Raw genomic sequence first — 24,711 nt, 5'->3', positions numbered from 1 at the left:
AGAAAGAAACAGTTGGGGTGGCGCCTGTGGCTCAGTGGGTAGGGTGCCAGCCCAATATTCCGAGGGTGACGGGTTCAAACTTGGCCCCGGCCCCGGCCGAACTGCAACAAAAAAAATAGCCAGGCATTGTGGTGGGCACCTGTAGTCCCAGCTACTCGGGAAGCTGAGGCAAGATAATCTCCTAAGCCCAGGAATTGAAGGTTGCTGTGAGCTATGCGATGCCACAGCACTCTACTGAGGGTGAGAAAGTGAGACTCTGTCTCTACAAAAAAAAAAAAAGAAAAGAAAAAGTTGAACAAAAGGAAGAGAAAATTTTGTTAGTGTAAGCAGGATCACTGTTTTGGTAAATTGTGGGATTCTTAAAATAGTAAAAGCTGTTAAACAATGAACAATAACATTTAAGAAAGCTTTAATGGGTGGGTGCCTATGGCTTAAGCAGCTAAGGTGCCAGCCACATACACCTGAGCTGGTGGGTTCAAATCCAGCCCTGGGCCTGCCAAACAACAATGATGGCTGCAACCAAAAAAAAAAAAAAAAAGAAAGCTTTAATGAAGGGCAAAGCAAATCACTATCTCCTGGTAACTGCTGAAAATTATTTAAGGTAGTGAGTTTGTTATTGCAGATTTGAAGTTTTTGCTGTTGAATTTGTCTGTCCTTAATAAGTTGACCTAAATAAGAGAAAGGAGGAACACTTTGTATTTTTTTCTGGAGTTATACATAACCTCTAAACTGTTGATGAGTCCTATAAATGACAGAGGATGATTGTCTCTTAAAAAAAACAGCTAGGCACTCCAGCCACATACACCTGAGCTGGTGGGTTCAAATCCAGCCCAGGCCAAACAATGACAGCTGCAACCAAAAAATAGTCAGGCATTGTGGCAGGCACCTGTAGTCCCAGCTACTTGAGAGGCAGAGGCAGGAGAATCACTTGAGCCCAGGAGTTGGATGTTTCTGTGAGCTGTGATGCAACAGTACTCTACCCTGGGCAACAGCTTGAGGCTCTGTCTCAAAAACAAACAAACATGGGCGGCGCCTGTGGCTCAGTCGGTAATGCGCCAGCCCCATATACCAAGGGTGGCGGGTTCAAACCCGGCCCTGGCCAAACTGCAAAGAAAAATAGCTGGGCGTTGTGGCGGGCGCCTGTAGTCCCAGCTACTCGGGAGGCTGAGGCAAGAGAATGGCTTAAGCCCAGGAGTTGGAGGTTGCTGTGAGCTGTGTGAGGACTCGGCACTCTACCGAGGGCCATAAAGTGAGACTCTGTCTCTACAAAAAAACCAAACAAACAAACAGACAAACAGAAAACAGAGTCTTACTTTATCACCCTCAGTAGAGTGCAGTGACATCCCAGCTCACAGCAACCTTCAACTCCTGGGCTTAAGTGCTCTTGCTCAGCCTCTGGAGTAGCTGGGACTACAGCCGCCCACCACAGCGCCCAACTATTTTTGTTGTTGTTGCAGTTTGCCTGGGGTTGGGTTTGAACCCACCACCCTTGGTATATGGGACTGGCGCCCTAACCACTAAGCCACAGGCACTGTCCAAGGATGATTGTTAATATAGAAGAATCAGGGTGAGAAAGGAGTATATCATTCACATAATGGATAATGTAAGCAGTAGGAAATTGTATACGAACTGGAAATATTGCAGCAGCAACACATTTTTGACATAAGGCGGGGCTATTAGCTATCCCTTATGGAAGGATCGTCCACTGATACTATGCAGAAGTTCTCAAATTAATAGAAGGTAAAATGAAAGCAAAATATTAAAAATCATTAGGATGAAGTGGGATAGTAAAAAAGCAATCTTTTAAATCTATAATTACTAAGGAATAGTGCTATGGAACAGCTGTTAGAGATGGAATTTCTGGTTGAAAAGGCCCCATAATTTCCAGGGTTTTATTAATAGCTCTAAGGTTTTTGTAAACAAAAATGGTAGAGAGAAGTAAAAATTGGGCAATTTTCATATCAGAAGAAACAGTGCGGATATTTTGAGTAGTATAAGTCATAACTCTTATCTCTTTTACATAATCAGAGTTAATTACTCCTGGCAAAATAAAAAGACCTTTCATAGTTAGACTTAAACCTTGTCTTGAAAGAAGTCCGACAGTATTTTTAGGTGAAGGGCCATAAAAATGGGATGGTCTGAGAGCCCAATCCTGGTGGGATTGAGGTCTAATCCTGTGCTGCTTTGGTGGCTCAGAACAGTTGGGAAACAATACAGGGGCCAACCGAGCTGGAAGTGGTAGAAGAAATTTATTTGGGGTAAATAAATATTGCCTTTTCTGTGTCGACCCTGTTTCCCAAAATAGGATTTTCAAGTAATTGATTTTTGTTCTGTTTGAAGTTAGGTTAGTAATACTCATGGACATGTTAACTTTCCAATTGAAGTCCTAAAAGATTGCTTTAATTTTCAAAGTTATTTCTTTTGTAGGATAAGCTTTGCATTCAGTAAGTTACAAAGATGCTTTTTGAGATGTACTGAAATTATTACTGATAATATATCCCAAGACAGGCCAATATTGGGAAATACAAATATAATTTATAGAAAATAAATTATAACTTCACATTTGACAATATTTTTAATATATTCTTCTTTTTTTTTTTTTGGTAGAGACAGAGTCTCACTTTATGGCCCTCGGTAGAGTGCCGTGGCCTCACACAGCTCGCAGCAACCTCCAACTCCTGGGCTTAAGCGATTCTCTTGCCTCAGCCTCCCGAGTAGCTGGGACTACAGGCGCCCGCCACAACGCCCGGCTATTTTTTGGTTGCAGTTTGGCCGGGGCTGGGTTTGAACCCGCCACCCTCGGTATATGGGGCTGGTACCTTACCGACTGAGCCACAGGCGCCGCCCATATATTAACATATTAAATGAACTTAATATGTCTTTCTGAGATTTTCAGTGGTCTAAATATTTCAAAAGGACTAAATTTAGAGTTTTTATTTTGGAAGGTTTGTTAAATACTAAAGGCTTAAAACATTTGTTCAAACAAGGTTATAAGTTAAAAGATTTTAAGTACAATATATAATCAACTGGATTACATGCAAATTCTTTCATAAATTTCTTAATGTGAACCCATTCAATCCTGTACAGATAATTTATAAACATTCTAAACTTTTTGGATTGCCCTGTCTATCTCTTTTTAAAATAACTATTTTGTTTTAGGACAAAATTTGTTACACAAGATTTTTTTCTTACAGAATGCCATTTTCTTTTCTATCTAATTTTTCTTACTTTTAAAAAATCATTTTTCATAAAATAGGATTACAATTTACTATGAAGTTAATTATTTAATTACTAAACTGATAATTAGAAGGTTTAAAAGGCAAGCATTTTATTTTTTGATAATGACTCATTTTTCCAAACAATCTGAACAATCAAATTATTACCAATTACAAGTAAAAGACATTGTATGGATTATAACATTGATACAGGATTTTCTCACTTAGAGCTAGACAGGGACCACCCATATTTCAGGTTTAGGTTGCTTACAAATCAGACTTCCACCTCTAGGTACAAACAGATGATAGCCTGCAGGCCACACCTTCTGTACTCCAGCAAGGGTATGAATAAAACAGCCTTAAACGTTTTGTATGGCTCCACCCTGAGTAGGGAGTACAGACCCTAATCCTTTCCCTACATCCAAAATTGTAAAGAACTAATAAGCTTACCCTAAGGGTGAGGCTTCATTCATTTATTTGTTAAAATACTTATTTAGTTTGTAAAGGTATTTTTCTATTTACCAAGTTCTGGATGAAATTTCTTTTAAAGCCAATATTCACCCCTAGACAAAGGACTCATGCAGGAAATCTCCGAGTCGGGCCTTTTTTCCCCTGCCAAAAGCTCTGGCACTTTCCACTCCCTCTGCCTATTCCTCTGCCCAGGAAAATGTCATTTTATTACTGATCTGTGGCCGGTGGACTCAATTCTCAAATCTTTGAGACCAAGGACTCACTGAAGAAAGAAATTTCAATAACAAAATCACAATACAATCATCCTTTCTGATGTTTTTTCATTGTCTTGAAGGAAAGTACTACCAAATCCAAAAAGGGGGGGGACCAGATATGTAGCAGCACCCCTTGCCCCCTACCATAAGAATGTGACCTTTTGTAACTGTCCTAGGAAATAGCCCCGAGCTGAAGCAGATAACCGGTAACTGATTCTGAAAGAAAAAAGCTAAGCAAATGTTTAACTGCTGATCTTGTCTTAAGACAAATGAGTAATGAACCAGAGTTCTTCTTATCTGGAAAAGCCCCTATGTCTGCTACCCCTCCCTAAAGCCCCTGCTATGTCTGCTACCCCTCCCTAAAGCCCCTGCTATGTCTGCTACCCCTCCCTACTTTATGGTTTTTGCCTTTATAAGCTTGTGAAACCTGCTGTTCAGGGCTTGACTCCTTGGCTCCTAAAAGAGTTGTGAGTCAAGCCCCAGCATTCTGGAATAAAATCCGCTTGCTGTTTGCATCAAGTGTCGTCTCTTGCGGTTGATTGGGGTCGTCATCACTCAGGGCAGAGTGGGGGGTCCTGCCCCAAGTCTTTCAGTCTCACTAAGTCCCACATGGCCACGTGGCTGCCAAGGACAGGACCTGTGTCCTGAGACAGAAAGCAGAAAACTTGGAACACTTAATTTCTTTAACAACAGCCAGATGGTAAAGCGGGAACTGAGAGAAAGGGGCCATGTGGGCTAGAATGTGCGCTCTACAGCTCTTAGCCCAAGTGTGGGAACACATCCTTAGGCATTACCATAGTCATCTTTCTAAATGTCGGAATTCAGAAACTCAGTATCAAGAACATAAGTTCATGGTTCGGTGTCTGTAGCTCAGTGGTAAGGGCGCTAGCTACATACACCAAAGCTGGCAGGTTCGAGTCCACCACAGGACTGCTAAAAAATGACAACTACAACCAAAAAATAGCTGGGCGTTGTGGTGGGTGCCTGTAGTTCCAGCTACTCGGGAGGCTGAGGCAAAAAAAAATAGCTTAAGCCCAAGAGTTTGAGGTTGCCGTGAGCTGTGACACCACAGCACCCTACCAAGGACAACATAGTGAAACTCTGTCTCAAAAAAGAAAGAACGTAAGTTCACCGTTAAATTCAGCAAAATCTAGAAATACTAAAGAAGTGGCAGTTCTATAATCTTTAAACATTTGGACTTTAATAACAGGTTTAAGATTAATTTTATCTATCAGAGCATAGTAAAGTCACCTGAACAAGAAGGCATTTGAGTTTTTTGTTTTTTGATAAGATACTTAATGTAAGTGCTGACATCCATTTATTTTTTTATTAGTTGGAGCTCTTTTGTATATTTTGATACTGAAATACTATAGGTACCTAACATGTACAGACACACAAATATAGAAACAGACATACAGACTTTGTTTGCTGGCTTTTATTTTTTTTACTTATTTATTTATTTATTATTATTATTATTATTTTGAGTCTCAATCAGTCACCCTTGGTAGAGTGCTATGGCATTCCAGCTCACAGCAACCTCCAGCTCCTGGGCTTAGGCAATTTTCTTGCCTCGGCCTCCTGAGTAGCTGGGGCTACAGGCATCCACCACAACACCCAGCTATTTTTTGTTGCAGTTTGGCCAGGGCCAGGTTTGAACTCACCATCCTCAGTATATGGGACCAGTGCCCTACTCACAGAGGCAGAGGCGCCACCCTATTTTTTTATTTTTATTTCTTTAGTACAAAGTCTCACTTTATCACCCTCGATAGAGCACTATGGTGTCACAGCTCACAGCAACCTCCAACTCCTGGGCTTAGGTGATTCTCTTGCCTCAGCCTCCCAAGTAGCTGGGACTACAGGCGCTGGCCAGAACACCCGGCTATTTTTTTGTTGCAGTTTGGCCCGGGTTGGGTTGGAACCCGCCACCCTTGGCATATGGGGCCAGCACCCTACTCACTGAGCCACAGGGGCCGCCCTGTTTGTAATTTTTCAAATGTGTTTATGGGCATGAAGAACAGTTTAGGCCTCCTTGCCAGGTACTGAACATGCCACAGAGGCAAATTCTTTGAACTCTGGCAAAGGAGGGCATGAAGAGAAGCAAGACAAAACAGGTTTAGGTAGATTAGAAATCTAGTTACCAGCTGGAAGGATCTGTGTCTGCTTCTGAGATGGAAGAGGAACGTTCCTTTTCATCAACTCATTCCTCATCTTGTAACTCTAGTTGAAATTCAGAGGAAGGGGTTCTTCTGCCGGAGCAGAAGGGGATAGACCCAGTACAGATTAGAGAGGGGGCTCTAATTGATCAATATGAATATGACAGCCACTAGTTTTTAATGTAGATTTAAGCATTTGAATAAAAAATTCTCACTCCAGAACGGCGCTTGTGGCTTTTAGGGCACCGGCCCCATATACCGAGGGTGGTGGGTTCAAACCCAGCCCCGGCCAAACTGCAACAACAACAAAAAAAAAACAGCCGGGTGTTGTGGGGGGCGCCTGTAGTCCCAGCAACTCAGGAGGCTGAGGCAAGAGAATCGCCTAAGCCCAAGAGCGGGAGGTTGCTGTGAGTAGCATGACACCACAGCACCCTGACAAGGGTGATAAAGTGAGACTCTGTCTCTACAAAAAAGAAAAGAATTCTCACTCCAGTGAACCAGACTGTCCCATAATTTATTACTCCCGACTATGATTACCCCCGAACACACTAAAAATTACTTACCAACTGCGCGGTTTCACTTCTTGGTTCTCAGGGGGGACTCCCTCACCTGCGTATACATCTACTATTCTGTACTCTGGTCCCTGTCCAGACGCCACCTGTCATTAACCAGCACCGGGAAGGGGAGTGAAATTGGTGGGGACTGAGAAAAATACAACACAAGAGAAGACACAGAAATGAAAGATGGGATCAGGAGGACTGACTGAGCTGATGGCTGCAGCCAGCCCCAAAGCACAAAATCGGCTTTATTTTATAGTATCTGTACAGGGTTCTCTATAGGGAAGTAGCATAAACAAAAGACGTATTTATGGTCTTGCAGTATGATTGGAAACTGTAAATGACTCGAATAGAGACAAATTATCTTGTTAATGGTTTCTACTCAACTTCATTAACATATGACAAAAAGAGCGGCCCCTGTGGTTCGTGAGTAGGGCACCAGCCCAATATAGCAAGGGTAGCAGGTTTGAACCCATCCCTGGCCAAACTGCCACAAAAATAGCCAAGCGTTCTGGTGGGCACCTGTAGTCCCTGCTACTTGGGAGGCTGAGGGAAGAGAATTGCTTAAGTGCAAGAGTTTGAGGTTTCTCGTGGCAGGCGCCTGTAGTCCCAGCTACTCGGGAGCCTGAGGCAAGAGAATCGCTTAAGCCCAGGAGTTGGAGGTTGCTGTGAGCTGTGTGAGGCCAGGGCACTCTACCAAGGGCCATAAAGTGAGACTCTGTCTCTACAAAAAAAAAAAAAGAGTTTGAGGTTTCTGTGAGCTGTGATGCCACAGCATTCTATCCAGGGCAACAGAGTCTCTAAAAAAAAAAAAAAAAAAAAAAAAAAAATATATATATATATATATATATACATATATATACACATACATACATACATACACACACACACATATGACAAGAAGTAAGAAGGGAGAGGTCACGAGGACGTAGTTAACAAAACAAAGGAAGAACTATGTGACTTAGTGGTTTCTACTCAACTTTGTTAGCCTAGGACAAGGAGAAAGAAGGGAGAGATCTCAAGGATCTCTGCATAGTTAACTAGACAAAGAACGGACCACGTGACTTCTGGCAGAGGGAGCATGAAGAAAGGAATATGGCTGTTTTGGGATAGGAGGAGAAGCAGATGGGAGCTCATTCCCTGAATGTTCCCCAGGCTGTGAGGGTCTTGCTGTCTTACAAACCACTCTCCACACTTGGCTACTGTGGCTGCATGAGTCTCAGTTACCACCCCTAAGTTCAGCCTTCAATTTGTCTGCATACCAAGTTAGGCTACATAGAGATTCCTGGCGCAGAGCCAGCCTCAGACTACACAAAGCTGGCCTGTTGCTCAGGCCTCCTCCTTCTCTCTTTCCACAGCCCTTGGGAACTCAGCTGCTCTTGGTAGCCATTTTGGGTGGGCAGGACTCAATATGTAGTCTGGACTGGGCCCTTGTGCATGGTCCTGTGCCTATGACGTCACTGTCAGCACACATGGTCTCTAGACCTGATGTCTAGCTCTAAGTCCTGCTCCTGTCCCATCACAGCCTGCAATGGAAGGAAAGTACTACCAAATCCAAAAAGGGGGGGGACCAGATATGTAGCAGCACCCCTCGCCCCCTACCATAAGAATGTGACCTTTTGTAACTGTCCTAGGAAATAGCCCCGAGCTGAAGCAGATAACCGGTAACTGGTTCTGAAAGAAAAAAGCTAAGCAAATGTTTAACTGCTGATCTTGTCTTAAGACAGATGAGTAATGAACCAGAGTTCTTCTTATCTGGAAAAGCCCCTATGTCTGCTACCCCTCCCTAAAGCCCCTGCTATGTCTGCTACCCCTCCCTAAAGCCCCTGCTATGTCTGCTACCCCTCCCTACTTTATGGTTTTTGCCTTTATAAGCTTGTGAAACCTGCTGTTCAGGGCTTGACTCCTTGGCTCCTAAAAGAGTTGCGAGTCAAGCCCCAGCATGCTGGAATAAAATCCTCTTGCTGTTTGCATCAAGCCCCGCTTCTTGCGGTTGATTGGGGTCGTCATTGCTCAGGGCAGAGTGGGGGGTCCTGCCCCAAGTCTTTCACAATCTCTCACAACCCAGCAAGTTCATTTAGAACTACAGCCAGGATCGGGGTGGTGGTGTATGGATTGCTTAAGCTCAGGAGCTCGAGACCAGCCTGAGCAAGAGCCAAATCCCGTCTCTCTTAAAAATCGAAAAACTAGCTGGGCATTGTAGCAGATTCCTGCAGTCCCAGCTACTCTGGACGCTGAGGCAAGACTCACTCAAACCCCCGGTGAGTTTGGCTTTGACTGTGAACTATGACACCATGGCAGTCTATCCAGGGCAACAGAGTGAGAGTCTGTCTCAAAACAAAAAATAAGGCTGCGCTCAGTGACTCATGCCTGTAATCCTACCTGTCTGCCTGAGGCCGGTCTATTGCCCTGAGCTCACAGGTTTGATACCAGCCTGAGCAAGAGCAAGACACTGTCTCTAAATAGCTGGGTGTTGTGGCAGATGCCTGTAGTCCCAGCTATGTGGGAGGCTGAGGCAGGAGAAAGACACACTTGAGCCTGAGAGTTTGAGGTTGCAGTGAGCTATGACCCTAAGGCACTCTACCAAGGGTGACAAAGTGAGACTCTGTCTCAAAAAAAATAAAAAATAAAAACCTTGGAATCAGACAAGGATGTCCACTATCACGGCTGCTATTCAACATAGTTCCAGAAGTTCTAGCCAGTGCAATCAAGTAAGAGAAGGATATCAAAGACATTCAAAGAAGAACAGAGGAGATCAAACTCTCACTCTTTTCTGATGATATGATCTTATACTTAGAAAATCCCAGAGACTCAAACACAAGTCTCCTGGAAATTATCAAGGAATACAGTAATGTCTTCAAATACAAAATTAATGTCCACAAATCAGTAGCCTTCACATACTCCGTAACAGTGAAGCTGAGAATAAATTCAAAGATTCTATACCCTTCACAATAGCTTCAAAGAAAATTAAATACCTAGGAAAGGACATGAAGAATCACTACACAGAGAACTATGTAACTCTGAGAAAAGAAATAGCAGAAGATATTAACAAATGGAACCACGCTCATGGCTGTGAAGAATCAACATTGTTGAAATGTCGCTAGTACCCAAAGCGATCTACAGTATTAAGCCAATCCCCATAAAAGCACCAATGTCATACTTTGAAGAACTTGAAAAAATAGTTCTTTATTTCATATGGAACCAGAAAAAAAAACCTAATAGCCAAAGCAATTCTAAGAAATAAAAACAAATCTTGAGGCATCACATTTTCAGACTTCAGGTTTTACTATAAGTCTACAGTGATCAAAATGGCCTGGTACTAGAAAAAAAATAGAGATGTAGATATATAGAATAGAACAGAGAACCTAGAGATGAGCCCAGCCACATACTGCCATCTGATATTTAATACACCAAACAAGAGCACACACTGGGGAAAGGAATCCCTATTTAATAATGGTGCTGATAGAACTGGTTAGCCACATGTAGAAAACTGAAACTGGATCCACACCTCTCACCAGTTACAAAATTTGACTCTTGCTGGATAAAAGATTTAAATTTAAGACACAAAATAATAAAAATTCTAGAAGAAAGTATGGGAAAAACTCTTAACAATATTGGCCTAGAAAAAGATTAAATGAAGAAGACGCCCTGGCAATTGCAGCAACACCAAAACCAAATGATTGGGACATAATCAAGCTAAAAAGCCTCTGCATAGCTAATGGCAACAACAACCAAAACAGAATTCCTTAACCTTCAGAATGGGAGAAGATATTCACATGCCATGAATCTGACAAAGGACTGATAACTAGAATCTCCAGATAACTCAAACTAATCAATAATAAAAGAACAACAATCTAGTTACTTTTTTTTTTTAAGAGATAGATTCTCACTTTATCACCCTCACTAGAGTGCTGTGACATCACAGCTCACAGCAACCTCCAAATTCTGGGCTTAGGCGATCCTCTTGCCTCAGCCTCCTGAGTAGCTGGGACTACAGGTGCCCACCAAAATGCCTGGCTCTTTTTGTTGCAGTTTGGCGGGGGCCAGGTTCAAACCATCCACCCTCAGTATGTGGGGCCAGTGCCCTACTCACTAAGCTACAGGCACTGCCCTAGTTTATTTTTTATTTCAAATTATTATGAGGGTACAGATGTTTAGGTTACATTGTTTTCAATCCTAAGGTAAAGTTCAAGTAGTTGAGTCTTTTACCTAGGGGGTGTGCTGAACACCCTCACATCGTGCACATTAGGTGAGATCCCACCAGTCACCCTCCCTCTTTCCCTCTCCCTACTCTCCCCTCCTCCTTCTAGACTCTATTTGTGTTTTATTTGTCTGAAGGGCATGTAGATATTTATATGTTGTTGTCATATTTGTATTGAGTACATTGGATACTTTTTCCCCCATTCTTGAGATACCTTACTGAGAAGAATGTGTTTCAACTCCATCCAGATAAACAGAAAAGACGTAAAGTCTCCATCTTTTCTTATGGCTGAATAGTACCCCATGGTATACATATAACACATTTTCTTTAATCCATTCATGGGTTGATGGGCACTTGGGTTGCTTCCATTACTTAGCAATTTTGAATTGAGTTCAAATAAACATTCTGGTGCAAATGTCTTTGTGGTAAAATTATTTTTGTTCTTCTGAATAGATACCAATAATGAATAATCCTATTTATAATCCTTGCTTATATCAGCAAGAGACATGAACAGAACCTTCTCTGAAAAAGACAGAAGAATTGCCCAGAAAGACATGAAAAAATGCTCATCCATCCTAATCATAAGAGAAATGTAAATCAAGACCACCCTAAGATATCACCTAACCCAGTCCCAAAGCTGAAGATGCTGTCGTGATGTGGAGAGAGACAGGAACAGTTTTACACTGCTGGTGGCACTGCAAACTAATACAGCCTCTATGGAAAGAAGTATGGAGAATCCTCAAAGAGCCAAAGTTGACCATTTGATCCCACCATCCCTTTACGGATGGTAGACATCTACCCAGAAAAAAAGAAAAATATTTTCACTGGATTGTTCATTAAAGATCAATTCAAAATTGCCAAGATATAGAAACAAATGTCAGGACACCAACAAATGCCAGGCTGTGAAAAAGTTCTCCCAGAACTAAAGACAAAATAACAATAATGTAGTTTTCCTCATACATGTAAGTAATTGCCATTATTCTGAGATTGGCCTAATTTTTCTTTTCTTTGCTGTTAAAATATCCCTTTCTTCTTTTATTTTTTAGAGACAGAGTCTCACTTTGTTGCCCTTGGTAGAGTACCGTGGCATCACAGCTCACAGCAACCTCCAGCTCTTGGGCTTAGGTAATTCTCTTACCTCAGCCTCCCGATTAGCTGGGATTATAGGTGCAGACCACAATACCCGGCTATTTTTTGTTGTTGTTGCAGTTTGGCCGGGGCTGGGTTTGAACCCGCCACCCTCGGTATATGGGGCCGGCGCCCTACTCACTGAGTCACAGGCGCCACCCTCCCTTTCTTCTATTTAAAAACGCCAAGGATGACGATGATGATCAAGATAATAGGCTTTGTTTTTGTTAATGTCCTTTTTTCAAAATAAAAAATGGTGATATTATGTTTACCTCACAATTTTAAAAACTTGCAGTAAGTCTGTAAAAGCTCCAGTTCTCTATGCCTCAGTCAGCCTCCTCTGATGTCAAGGAGTTGAGGACAGGGCCACACTCTCCAGTGATTCAGCCAACTTCCTGCTGAATGTCTCAGTGGCTCCTCATTGCTATGGGGAGAATATTTATTTATTTTTATTTTTATTTTTTTGTAATTGCAGTTTGGCCAGGGCCGCGATTGAACCTGCCATCCTCTGTATATGGGGCCAGCATCCCACCCACTGACCCACAGGTGCCACCCTAGGGAGAATATTTAAAGTACTCTCTGAGCAGCTTCTGGTCTGGTTTCTGTCTCTGTTGCCTGTGTCCCTCTGGCCTGGACCACCTGGACCATAACCTCGGCCCACCAAGCTCTACCACAAGGCTGTCCATCACTCCCTTTGAGAGAGGATACTCAAGAAGGGTAAGGTCTAGGAGAACAGGTCTTCTCACGGAGATCACAAAGATACACCTGCAGGGTCCTCTCCATGGTGACTCAGCTCTTGGGAATTTGTGAACTTAATTTCCTGGAACTTGAAAATTTCCACTTCTGTGAAATCCTGTAGTCCTGTGGGGGCTGGAATAGTATCTCCCGCTTGATTCAAAGCGGCCAGTGAGAAGGTTACCTGTGCGTTGGTACTTTTTGACTGTGGATAAAAAGGGAAAGACCAATCCAGTTGCGGAGCGTAGCCATTTTGAATTCTTCTATGCTATAAGCTCCTGGCCGGTAAATAAAGCCGTTCCTCTCATAAACATGGTGTTTGGGTGCTCTTTCTCTCCGTTGGGCCTCGTCTTCCTGCCAACACCTTCACTGCTTGGGTCTCCTTTCTCTCAGAGACTTCACAACAGCCGTAGCTCTGCTTGGCGCACCTCTCCCTCTCCACCTGCTGTCCCTGCCCCTTCCCCTGCCTAATGTGGACTCCTCCTTCAGGCCCAGCTTAAATCGTCACACTCTCTGCTTTTCTTTTCTTTTTTTTTTTTTTAAAGACAGAGTCTCAGTTTATCACTCTTGGTAGAGTGCCATGGCTTCACAGCTCACAGCAACCTCCAACTCCTGGGCTTAAGCAATTCTCTGGCCTCAGCCTCCAGAGTAGCTGGGACTACAGGCGCCCACCACAAAGCCCAGCTATTTTTGTTGTTGTTGTTGTTGCCATTTGGCCGGGGCCAGGTTCAAATCCGCCTCCCTTGGTATATGGGGCTGGCACCCTACCCAGCCCGCTTAGAGTAAGTTTTTACTATATAAGTTAGAGGTGTTCCTGGAGAGGGCTTAGAGGAGGCAATTCCCATGATTTCCAAACTTCACTCAGAAATAGACTTATGTTAGAACAGACAATGACCAAACACTTACACCTCAGAGTTTGACACGTTAGGCACACACAGTGTACTGCTTAGAATCTTAAGTGTCTCAGACTTCCAGTCTGGAAGACCACCTGATGTGTTCCCAACAAAACACGCCCTTTGGATGGTGGAGACTGAGGAGAGAATTCCCACTCAGTTACAAAGTCAAACTCAGAGACATAGGACAGGGTAAGAGGGAAACCTCATATGGCTTTTGTTTCAGGAACCCACAACACAGTTTGTCTTAAGAGACACCAGACCAGCAGAACTGTACAGCTGCTGGTATGCAGGGCAGTTTGAATGTCAGGCTGGTGTCAGGCTAAGCCCAAGTTCCTCCCTATGGTAACCCTCTTTAGACAAACAACACAGAAAGACAAGTGACAAGACAAAAAAATGACAATAACAATAAAAGCTATTTATGAGTGGAGATGTAATCAAACAATATGAATATTCATACACCACAAAGTACCTAAAATATACCAATACCAGAGTCACTTATAAGACTAGTCACCGGGCGGCACCTGTGGCTCAGCGAGTAGGGCGCCGGCCCCATATGCCGAGGGTGGCGGGTTCAAACCCAGCCCTGGCCAAACTGCAACAAAAAAATAGCCAGGCATTGTGGTGGGCGCCTGTAGTCCCAGCTGCTCGGGAGGCTGAGGCAAGACAATCGCATAAGCCCAAGAGTTGGGGGTTGCTGTGAACCGTGTGACGCCACGGCACTCTACCCGAGGGCGGTACAGTGAGACTCTGTCTCTACAAAAAAAAAAAAAAAAGACTAGTCAGCAACAAAAACATTTCTCTTATCAATCTTAAATATGGATAGAGCAAAAGATGTTTTACTCTCTGCTCAACCAGAGCCCAGGGAGGAAGCCTGGGAGCCCTACTGGTAAGTAAAATATCTCACCACGTGCTGGCTGGTGTCGGGGTTGCAATCCTTCCACTCCAACCTTCCAGGACAGTAGTCTGATTTTGAGGATCCTGTTTGTGCTGTCGAACTGGAGGCCCTGGGCATACTCGCCTTTTCCCATAAGTTGGTTCATTGAAAAGATCAACTCACAGTTATGGTAGATTAATAAGAGAAAGGTTCATTTCCAAATACCATGCTCAAGAGAGAACCACAGAACGATTTCTCAAAGTCTCACTGATAGTCAGTGGCCTTTAAAGATGCCTTTTAGAAGGGAGGCAGGAGAGAAACTGGAAAGTATACGTGTAGCAAGTGGTTGCTGGGGGGTGGGTAGATGGAAGAAACAGATTGATTAGTAAACTAACCTGGGAGACACTGGGAGTTACTGTGCTTCAAATGACCTTAGGGCCAGGTCTATTAGTACGTGCTAAGGAGTCTAGCAGCTCTTTAAGATTTTAGGTAGATAGAGGAAAGTCTTCATTTAGCAGCTCTTTAAGATTTTAGGTAGATAGAGGAAAGTCTTCATTTAGAGTTCCCTGATTATGAATAGCCTTTAATTCAAAAATAATCTTTATAGCAGGCGGTGCCTATGGCACAAGGAGTAGGGCACCAGCCCCATACAGTGGAGGAGGTGTGCTCAAAACCCGGCCCCAGCCAAAAACTGCCAAAAAAAAAAAAAAAAAAAGCCCTTTATAACAAGGAATTTTATATATATAAATTTTTTTTTGTTTTTTGTTTTTAGAGAGAGAGTCTCACTCTGTCACCCTCAGTAGAGTGATATGGTGTCACAGCTCACAGCAAACTCCAGCTTTTGAGCTTAGGTGATTCTCTTGCCTCAGCCTCCAAAGTAGTTGGGACTACAGTCCCTCACCACAACACTTGGCTATTTTTTGTTGCAGTTTGGCCGGGGCCAGGTTCAAACCCGCTACCCTCGGTATATGGGGCTGGTGCCCCACTCAATGAACCACAGGCGCCGCTCTTTTTTTTTTTCTTGGCAGAGTCTCACTTTGCCCTCGGTAGAATGCCTTGGCATCACACCTCACAGCAACCTCTAACTTTTGGGTTTAAGCAATTCTCTTGCCTCAGCCTCCCAACTAGCTGGGACTACAGGCACCTGACACAACGCTCAGCTATTTTTTGGTTGTAGTTGTCATTGTTTGGCAGGCCCGGGCTGGATTCAAACCTGCCAGCTCTGGTGTATGTGGCTGGCACCCTAGCCACTGAGCTACAGACGCTGAGCTGGGGTGAAATTTTCTTAGCTCCTTCATTCTACTATATGTGCTTTCAGTATTCCATAGGTCTTTTAAGTTCTATTAATTTTTCTTCTTTTTTAATAACTATTTTTAAAATTTCTACTCTTCAGGCAATTTCAACAATCTATCTGCAAGTTTGCAGATTCTTTCTTCTGCTTGTTCATCGAACAAAACTAAGGTAATTAAAGTATTTGTCTGATAAGTACAATATCTGTGCTTTCGCAGAAATAGTTTCTGGTAATTTCTTGCCAATGCACAACTTTCTTATTTCTTTTTGAGAGAGGATATCCAAGAAGGGAGAGGTCTAAAGGAACAGGTCTTCTCAAGGAGACCACAAGGATACACCTGCAGGGTCCTCTGCATGGTGACTCAGCTATTAGGAATTTGTAGACTTAACTTCCTAGAAGTTGGAAATTTCCACTTCTGTGAAATCCTATAGTTCTGTGGGGGCTGAAACAGCATCTCCCACTTGATTCGAGCTGGCCAGTGAAAAAGGTACCTCTGGGTTGGAACCTTTGGACTGGAGATAAAAAGGGAAAGACCAAGCCAGTCACAGAACACGGCCATTTGGAATTCTTCTATGCCGTAAGCTCCCTGCTAGTGAATAAAGGCCTTCCTCTTACAAACTTGGTGTTTGGGTGCTCTTTCTCTCCATTGTGCTTCGTCTTCCTGTACCATTTTCATGCTTTATGAATTTTTGTTGAAAACTGTACATTTTGTTAGATGGGCGTTCTAATGGGAACCTGTAGTCCCAGCTACTTGGGAGGCTGAGGCAAGAGAATCGCTTAAACCCAAGCATTTGAGGTTGCTGTGAGCTGTGATGCCATAGCACTCTACTAAGGACAACATATTGAAAAGTCTGTCTCAAAAAAAATTTTTTTTTAAGAAAGAAAACTGCAGGACACCGTGGCGCTATGACTGGAGAATTGCTTGAGTCTAGGAGTTCTGGGCTGTAGTGCACTATGCCAATTGGGGGTCTGCACTAAGTTTGGCATCAATATGGTGACCTCTCGGGAAAGGGGGGAGCACAGGTTGCCTAAAGAGGGGTGAACCAGCCCAGGTCAGAAACGGAGGAGATCAAACTCCCATGCTGATCAGTAGTGGGATCATACCTGTGAACAGCCACTGCACTCCAGCCTGGGCAACATAGCGAGACTCTATCTCTAAAAATAAATAAATAAATAATAAAAATTTAAAAAAGGAAAACTGTACATTTTGAATATTACAATGAGGAAATTCTAAAAGTCTTATTTTTCTCCAGAGTTTGCTTTTGTTCCTGCTTACTATAGCTGTTGTTTAGTAACTTTTCTGAACTATTTTTTTTGAACTATTTTTATAAAGTCTATATTCTTTGTCAAGGGGGTTTTCTAGAGTCCTTATTTTTGTAGTTTGTGTTTGGCTACTGTTTTGACAGATATTTCTCGGAGCACAAGAAAAAAAGAGAAGGAGGAGGAGGAGGAGTAAGACAAATAAAAAAAAAACTTATTTTTTTGTAGATTGGCTTTGTGCTGGGGCACAGCTTTCAGCATTAGGCCATTTACAACTCTGCCTTACCCCTTACTTCTTGTTTGCACTATGGCCAGAGACCAGCTAGAGGTGAGAAATTAGGGCGCACCTGTGGCTCAGTGGGTAGGGCACTGGCAACATAAACCAAAGGTGGCAGGTTCAAACCCAGCCCCAGCCAGCCAAAACAGCAGGGGCAACCGCAACAAAAATAGCCAGGTGTTTTGGTGGTCCCCTGTGGTCCCAGCTACTCGGGAGGCTGAGGCAAGAGAATCACCTAAGCCCAAGAGCTGGAGGTTGCTGTAAGCTGTGATGCCACGGCAACAAAGTGAGACTCTGTCTCTAAAAAAAAAAAGAAAAAAAAAGAGAGAAAAATTAAGAGTCTTCTCAGGTCTTTCCTGAGCATGAGTTCAGCCTTAAGCATATGCACAGATTTTTTTAATTCCCCCATACACACTGGTGTTTTCTAATGACTTTTATTCTCAAATAAACTGTCAATAGAAAAGAGGCCCTACTCTTTAAAAAAAAATTTTTTTTTGGTAGTTTTTGGCCGGGGCTGGGTTTGAACCTGCCACCTCCAGCATATGGGGCTGGCACCTACTCCTCTGAGCCACAGGCACCACCCCTGTAAAAAAAAAAATTAGTAAAGTTTATTCTGAACCAAATTTGAGGACCATGACCCAGAGCCATAACCAAGAAGCCTTGAGCAAATGGACACATGGTATTGGGGTTACGACTTGGTTTTATACATTTCAGAGAGACAAGAATTACAGAAAAAGTCATAAGTCAATAAATGGAAAACATAAATTGGTTTGGCCTAAAAGGGTGGGACATCCAGGAGGGGGGAGTTACAGGCTATCAATGAGTTTAAAGATTCTGTAGCTGAGGGCACTGGCCATACACACCAGGCTGGCGGGTTCAAACTTGGCCCAGGCCAGCTAAACAACTACAACAGCTGTTGTGCCCAGGAGTTCCCCAAAGACCACACCACTAGACAAGTCAAATTAAAGAAGACTCCTTTATTGAAGAGCAGGCTGGTGACTGCCTCAGTGTCCCAACATGGGGTTTCTGAGAGCAGCCCTGAGTTGTCTAAGGCTCTGACTTTCATAGGGCAAAAATTTTCCAGGGGGCAAATAAGCATACTTACAGAAGTGTAAAACAGCAGTTAAGGAAATCACAAGGGTAAGGCAGCTTAGTCAATTTACCCAATGCTAATCATGAGAGCAATTAGTAATTTTTCTTTACAAAACAGGCACAATTTACAATGTCCTAAGGTAAAGTAGGGAGGGGGACTCACAGGTCTTAAACAACCTGATCATAACAAATGATAATCACAAGGGATATAATCACGAGTACAGTCAGTAACTTACATCACTAACAATTTTAGTTGAATGCATTCATAGTTATATGAATGGAGGGAAAACGAGAGGAATGTAATAGAAAAGGAGTAAACAGTAAAGTGAAATCAAACTTACTCTTTTAACATTACTATGTCATTTATAGATGGCAAGAAGACCACCTTAACACTGCAACAACAAAAAAAATATCCAGGCATTATAGTGGGTGCCTGTAGTCCCAGCTACTTGGGAGGCTGAGGCAAAAGAATCACTTTAGCCCAAGAGTCTGAGGTTGCTGTGAGCTGTGACACCACAGCACTCTACCCAGGTGACATAATGAGACTCTGTCTCAAAAAAAAAAAATAAATAAAAAGAGGTGGCACCTGTGGCTCAAAGGAGTAGGGTGCTGGCCCCATATACCAGAGGTGGTGGGTTCAAACCCAGCCCCAGCCCCGGCCAAAAACTGGAAAAAAAAAAAAAAAAGATTCTGTAGCTGACAATTGGCTGAAGTAGGTTTTGTCTAAAAGACCAGTAGTCCCATGAAAAGGAATGCTGAGTTAATATAAAGGGTATGTTAATCAGACACAAAGTACCCAACACCACATGTGCCCAAACTCAAGTGCTTTGTTGTGTATATTGAGGGCCTACAAGTGTTGTTGAGGTCCACTGGCCTAGTCAGAGACACAGAGGCAGACACTGCAGACGAAATGAATGATTTATTAAAGGGATGGCTGGTGCACAGCAGCAATCAGCCATCTTTACTCACTTTCTTACATACCCAAACTCATCAGATAAAAATAATCCAAGAACAAGGAAGACAAAAAGTAAAGATTCCTTATTAGTGTGAATATAGCAAAGTACATACACACCTTTCTAAAACAAGAATATCTTGTTTGGAGATAAACAACAATGGAGATGAACCACAAAGGGCTGGGTTGTCTGTTCTGTTTGCCTACTTCCCTATATGACTAACTGAAAGTTATTGTGTAAATAGAGGTAGGGAATTAAGTGCAATGGTCCATTGCCCCAGGCAAATGATTTGTCTCCAGCTATGACTTAGCGAGGGTCTCTGGCACATTCTTTCCTTTAAGGCATGACTGCAGCCCAAGTACTGGAAATGTTCCTTCTCAGAGCCTCATGGCCTCAAGGAGCACAAATGAGACTGATTCACCTTACAAGGGTGCAGGGGACTGTGCCCCCTCAAAGTGTGTCTTGCATAGCCTTAGGCCATTTAATGAGTTACAGGGACATTTTCATTTTCATTTTTTTTTTTTTTTGAGACAGAGCCTCAAGCTGTCATCCTGGGTAGAGTGCAGTGGCATCACAGCTCACAGCAACCTCCAACTCCTGGGCTCAAGCGATTCTCCTGCCTCTGCCTCCCAAGTAGCTAGGCTACAGGTGCCTGCCACAACGCCCACCTATTTTTTGGTTGTAGCCGTCATTGTTGTTTGGCGGGCCCAGGCTGGTTTCGAACCTGCCATCTCTGGTGTATGTGGCTGGTGCCTTAGCCACTTGAGCTACAGCCGCCGAACCTACAGAGACATTTCTTTTTTTTTTTTTTAATTTTTTTTTTTTATTTTTAATTTCAGTGTGCTTGTTCATGTTTGTTTGAAGTACTCCTTTTCTGGTGATTTTCTTCTTTCTCCTGCGGTGCTGGCTGTTTTTGATGTTGTTGGTAGAGATGGGGTCTTACTCTGGCTGACTGCTACTCATATGGGTTTTGAACCTCTGAGCTCAGGCAATCCACCCGCCTCAGCCTCCCACAGCGCTGGGACTACAGGCGCGAGCCACCACGCCCGGCCCTACAGAGACATTTCTAAGAGAGGAGGGGGCATGATGAGGCATGTCTGATCTTTCTCCTCCTTTCTTAAGGGTGGCAACTCAGTTTTAGGACTTTTGCTCAAGAGGAGGTACAGTCAGTCAGTCACTGAGGGAGGTGCCTTAAGATTTTATTTTAAGGGGTGGCACCTGTGGCTCAGTGAGTAGGGCGCTGGCCCCATATACCAAGGGTGGTGGGTTCAAACCTGGCCCCAGCCAAACTGCAACAAAAGATAGCGGGCATTGTGGTGGGTGCCTATAATCCAAGCTACTTGGGAGGCTGAGGCAAGAGAATTGCCTAAGCCCAAGAGCTTGAGGTTGCTGTGAGCTAAGCTATGATGCCACAGCACTCTACAGAGGGCAACAGAGTGAAACTCTGTCTCCAAAAAAAAAAAAAAAAGATTTTATTTTAGGGCCAGGCGTGGTGGCTTACAACTGTAATCCTAGCACTCTAGGAGGCCAAGGCAGGTGAATTGCCTGAACTCAAGGGTTCAAGACCAGCCTGAACCAGAGCAAGTCCCTGTCTCTAAAATAGGCGGGTGTTGTGGCCAGCACCTGTAGTCCCAGCTTACTTGGGAGGCTGACGGAAGAGAATGGCTTGAGCCCAAGAGTTTGAGGTTGCTGTGAACTATGGTGCCACAGCACTCTACCAAGGGCAATAAAGTGAGACTCTGTCTCAAAAAAAAAAAAAAAGATTTTATTTTAGTTCACAAAATGAAGGAGCTAAGGAAATTTCACCCCAAAATATGACTGCTTGGTATAAAGAACATTTTGAATTAAAGGCCATTTATGATCTGGAAGTATTGGAAGAGGCCTTTCCTCTATTTACATAAAACCCTAGTGACCAGATTGGGAATTAAAAGGGGCTACTGACTTCCTTATTACATGCTAATAGACCTGGCCCCAAATCCTTTAAAACACAATTCCTGTCTCTCAGGTTAGTTTACTAATCAATCTGTTTCCTCCTAATCTACATATCGCCCCTCACCCAGCAACCACTAGCTACACCTATACTTTCCACATTCTCCCCACTCCCTTCTAAAAGGCATCTATAAAGGTCTCTGACCATCACTGAGACTTTGGTAATCATTCTTGTGGTTCCCCCCATGTGCATGGTATTTGGAAATTAACCTTTCTCTTATTAATCTACCCCTGGTCCCTACACAATCACGTTTTCCACAGGGTTTCAGCACTCTATTTTATACGCCTTTGTGTGGTTTGCCCTACAATATTTTGTTTTTGTTGGGTTTTTTTTTCTTCTGAGACAGTCTCACTTTGTCGCCCTTGGTAGACTGCCGTGGTGTCACAGCTTACAGCAACCTCAATCTCTTGGGCTTAAGTATTTCTCTTGTCTCAGCCTCCCGAGTAGCTTGGCCTACAGGTGCCCACCACAACACACAGCTACATTTTTTTTTTTTTTTTGAGACAGAGCCTCCAGCTCTCACCCTGGGTAGAGTGCTGTGGCATCACAGCTCACAGCAACCTCCAACTCCTGGGCTTAAGCAATTCTCCTGCCTCAGCCTCCCAAGTAGCTGGGACTACAGGTGCCCACCACAATGCCCAGCTATTTTTTGGTTGCAGCCATTATTGTTGTTTGGAGGGCTGGATTCGAACCCGCCAGCTCAGGTGTATGTGGCTGGCAAATTAGCTGCTTGAGCCACAGGAGCCAAGCCTGCACCTGGCTATTTTTTTTAGAGACAGGGTCTCCCTCTGGCTCAGGCTGGTCTCCAACCTGTGAGCTCAGACAATCCACGCACCTCGGCCTCCCAGAGTGCTGGGATTATAGACTTGAGCCAAGGTGCCTGGCAACAATGACAATTTAAACACTTAATTTTTTGCAAGATTTTCACTAAGTAAATTACATAATGAAAATGATGCTGCGTTGTTATTTAAAAAACTCAGTGAAGCCTTCAAGAGAAAACTTTGGGGAAAAAGTAGACATTGACATTGTTAAACTCCACCCATGTACTGTGTTCTTAGAAAACTGAGGCAGTCAAGAATTCCCCACTGTAAGAACCACCTTTCTCATATTTTTAGCTGAGACTCACATACCACTGCATTATCTTCCTGACACAGCCACCAAATTTCTACTCTGTGCCTCGTAAGTGATTAGCCAAACTCTTTCTCCCCACTGACTTGGCGAATGTTCACTTTGCCAGTGAACTTGACCAAACTTTGGTCAGGCTTCTACTTCCCTCCACACTCCTAAACTTTGACCCACCTTAGAAAAAGCCCCTGCTCAAGCTTCTCCTACATCCATCCTCCCTAAGATCAATAGTCCCTGAGTAACCATCCAGCTCTGATAGGCTGTAACTTGGAATATGAACCAAAGACATTCCCAAGTCAACCATCCAGTCACACTGTTAGGTAGTAAGTTAGGAAGGAGGACAAGGGAAGACCCCCACCTTGGTGCCACACACATTCTGTCCCAAGTGATTCTCACAGCTGGGAAAGAGGGACCACCCTACAATCTACCAGTCAGAACTTAGCTGCCAACTGCAGAAGGATGTAGAAGACCCGCTAGCCCAGCAACAGGTGCAACAGAGTCTGGAAGGTGACCTGGAGCAGGGTTAAGGTGAATTATCACGTCATTGGCCTCCATCTACATTGTGGCTCACACCCCTCAATGGGCTCTCAGAGAGGCTCATGGAAGGCCCATGTGCAGTAAGACTTGTTCCAAGGTGACAAGAGAACCCCCAGGCATTTTCAAGGCCTCTTTGCCTACTTCCCATGGCAACAAGTCCACTTATGTGCTATGGCAAACATATCTTGCTTTGTAAACTTTCCTACCCTGTAAACCCATCTTTCTCTTCCTCAGTAAACTTTGTTTCACACTTGCCTTACTTTGGGGTGACTCGTCAGTTTTTGACCCAGAATGGAGGATGCAAGCAGATGCCGGAAAACTTGAAATTTTTGGAGACAGATAGCTGCCTTGAAACCCCAACAGGCTGACCTTAAAAACACCTTATAAGGGGCAGAAAAATTAAGACTGCCTGAAGAGGAAAAGGCCAAGACTAGCCAGCAAAATCCTGCAATTGTCTTGTTGCAATTGTCTAAGCCATAATGGAAAAATACCAGTTAACTCCTGACAAATTTCTGGGCTGCAAGCCCTCAGCAAATTGGAGTAAGTTTAGTTCACTCCCAATATAGAAGGGAAAGTACTCCCTAACTTCTTGCTTGACTAACTCCCTGGGAAACAAACTGAATATCCCCAGACTGATGGTTAAACAATACCAGGTGGAAAGAATACTGAAACAAAGATGTATGGAGGAAAATATTCAAACAAAAATGTATGATTCTACAAAATTCACTGCAAAATTCTGCTTCTGTACAATGCTTGCTTGCTATCCCACCCGAATGCACCTGGACAGCCTGCATGCCAACCAGGATGCAGACCAAGCCTTAAAAACCCGACTCCTTAAGCACTAGGGGCTGCTCTCAGAAACCCCCTATTGGGATGCTGAGGCAGTCGCCAGCCGGCTCTTCAATAAAAGGACTCTACTGTACATTTCTTTTTTCTTTTCTTTTTTTTTTTTTGTGGTTTTTGGCCAGGGCTGGGCTTGAACCCACCACCTCTGGCATATGGGACAGGCGCCCTACCCCGTTGAGCCACAGGCACCGCCCACTACTGTACATTTCACTTGCTTGGAAGTGTCGTCTTTGTGGAACTCCTGGGTACAACAGTCTGCCTGACAAAAACAAAATGAAAACTTTCTTTTTGAGACACAGTCTCTCACTTTGTTGCCCTTGGTAGAGTGCTGTGACATCAAAGCTCATGGTAACCTCAAACTCTTGGGCTCAAGCAATTCTCTTGCCTCAGCCTCCCAATTAGCTGGGACTACATGTACTCACCACAACCCCTGGCTATTTTTAGAAACGGGGTCTCAGTGTTGCTCAGGCTGGTCTCAAATTGGTGAGCTCAGGCAATCCATCCAACCTCAGCCTCCCAGAGTGCTAGGATTACAGGAGTGAGCCACCTCGCACAGCCAAAATGAGAACTTCTTAAATATTTAATCAACCCAGACATAATTTACTAATTAAGTTAAAGGACTTTCACTGGTGAAATAATGGGAGAACCAAGGACCATAGAACAAATCTTATATCCCCATCACTCACATCACTCCCAAACCAACTCCCAGGCAGAAGACAACAGAAAATGCCCACAGCACGAAGTTATTGAACTGACACTATCAGGAATTTGCCCAATAGAGTGACAGAAAGTAGACTCCAAAGGCTTATCAGGTGTGAAGGAGCCAAATGCAGAAGTCCTCGGTGAAAGAACAGCT

General features: G+C 43.6%; 1 protein-coding gene across 1 annotated transcript in view; it reads right to left on the bottom strand.

Moving 5' to 3' along the window:
- The window catches only part of LOC128588734 (tripartite motif-containing protein 43-like), a gene marked incomplete at its 3' end in the record, with an annotated part of 421,410 nt that overhangs the window by 222,552 nt on the left and 174,147 nt on the right, over positions 1–24,711 (bottom strand). The window lies entirely within an intron of this gene.

The sequence above is a fragment of the Nycticebus coucang genome, chromosome 6 (assembly GCF_027406575.1).
Source record: "Nycticebus coucang isolate mNycCou1 chromosome 6, mNycCou1.pri, whole genome shotgun sequence".
NCBI classification, from domain to species: Eukaryota; Metazoa; Chordata; class Mammalia; order Primates; family Lorisidae; genus Nycticebus; species Nycticebus coucang.
Note: the sequence above shows the minus strand (reverse complement) of the source record. Positions and strands in the feature narration are given on the sequence as shown.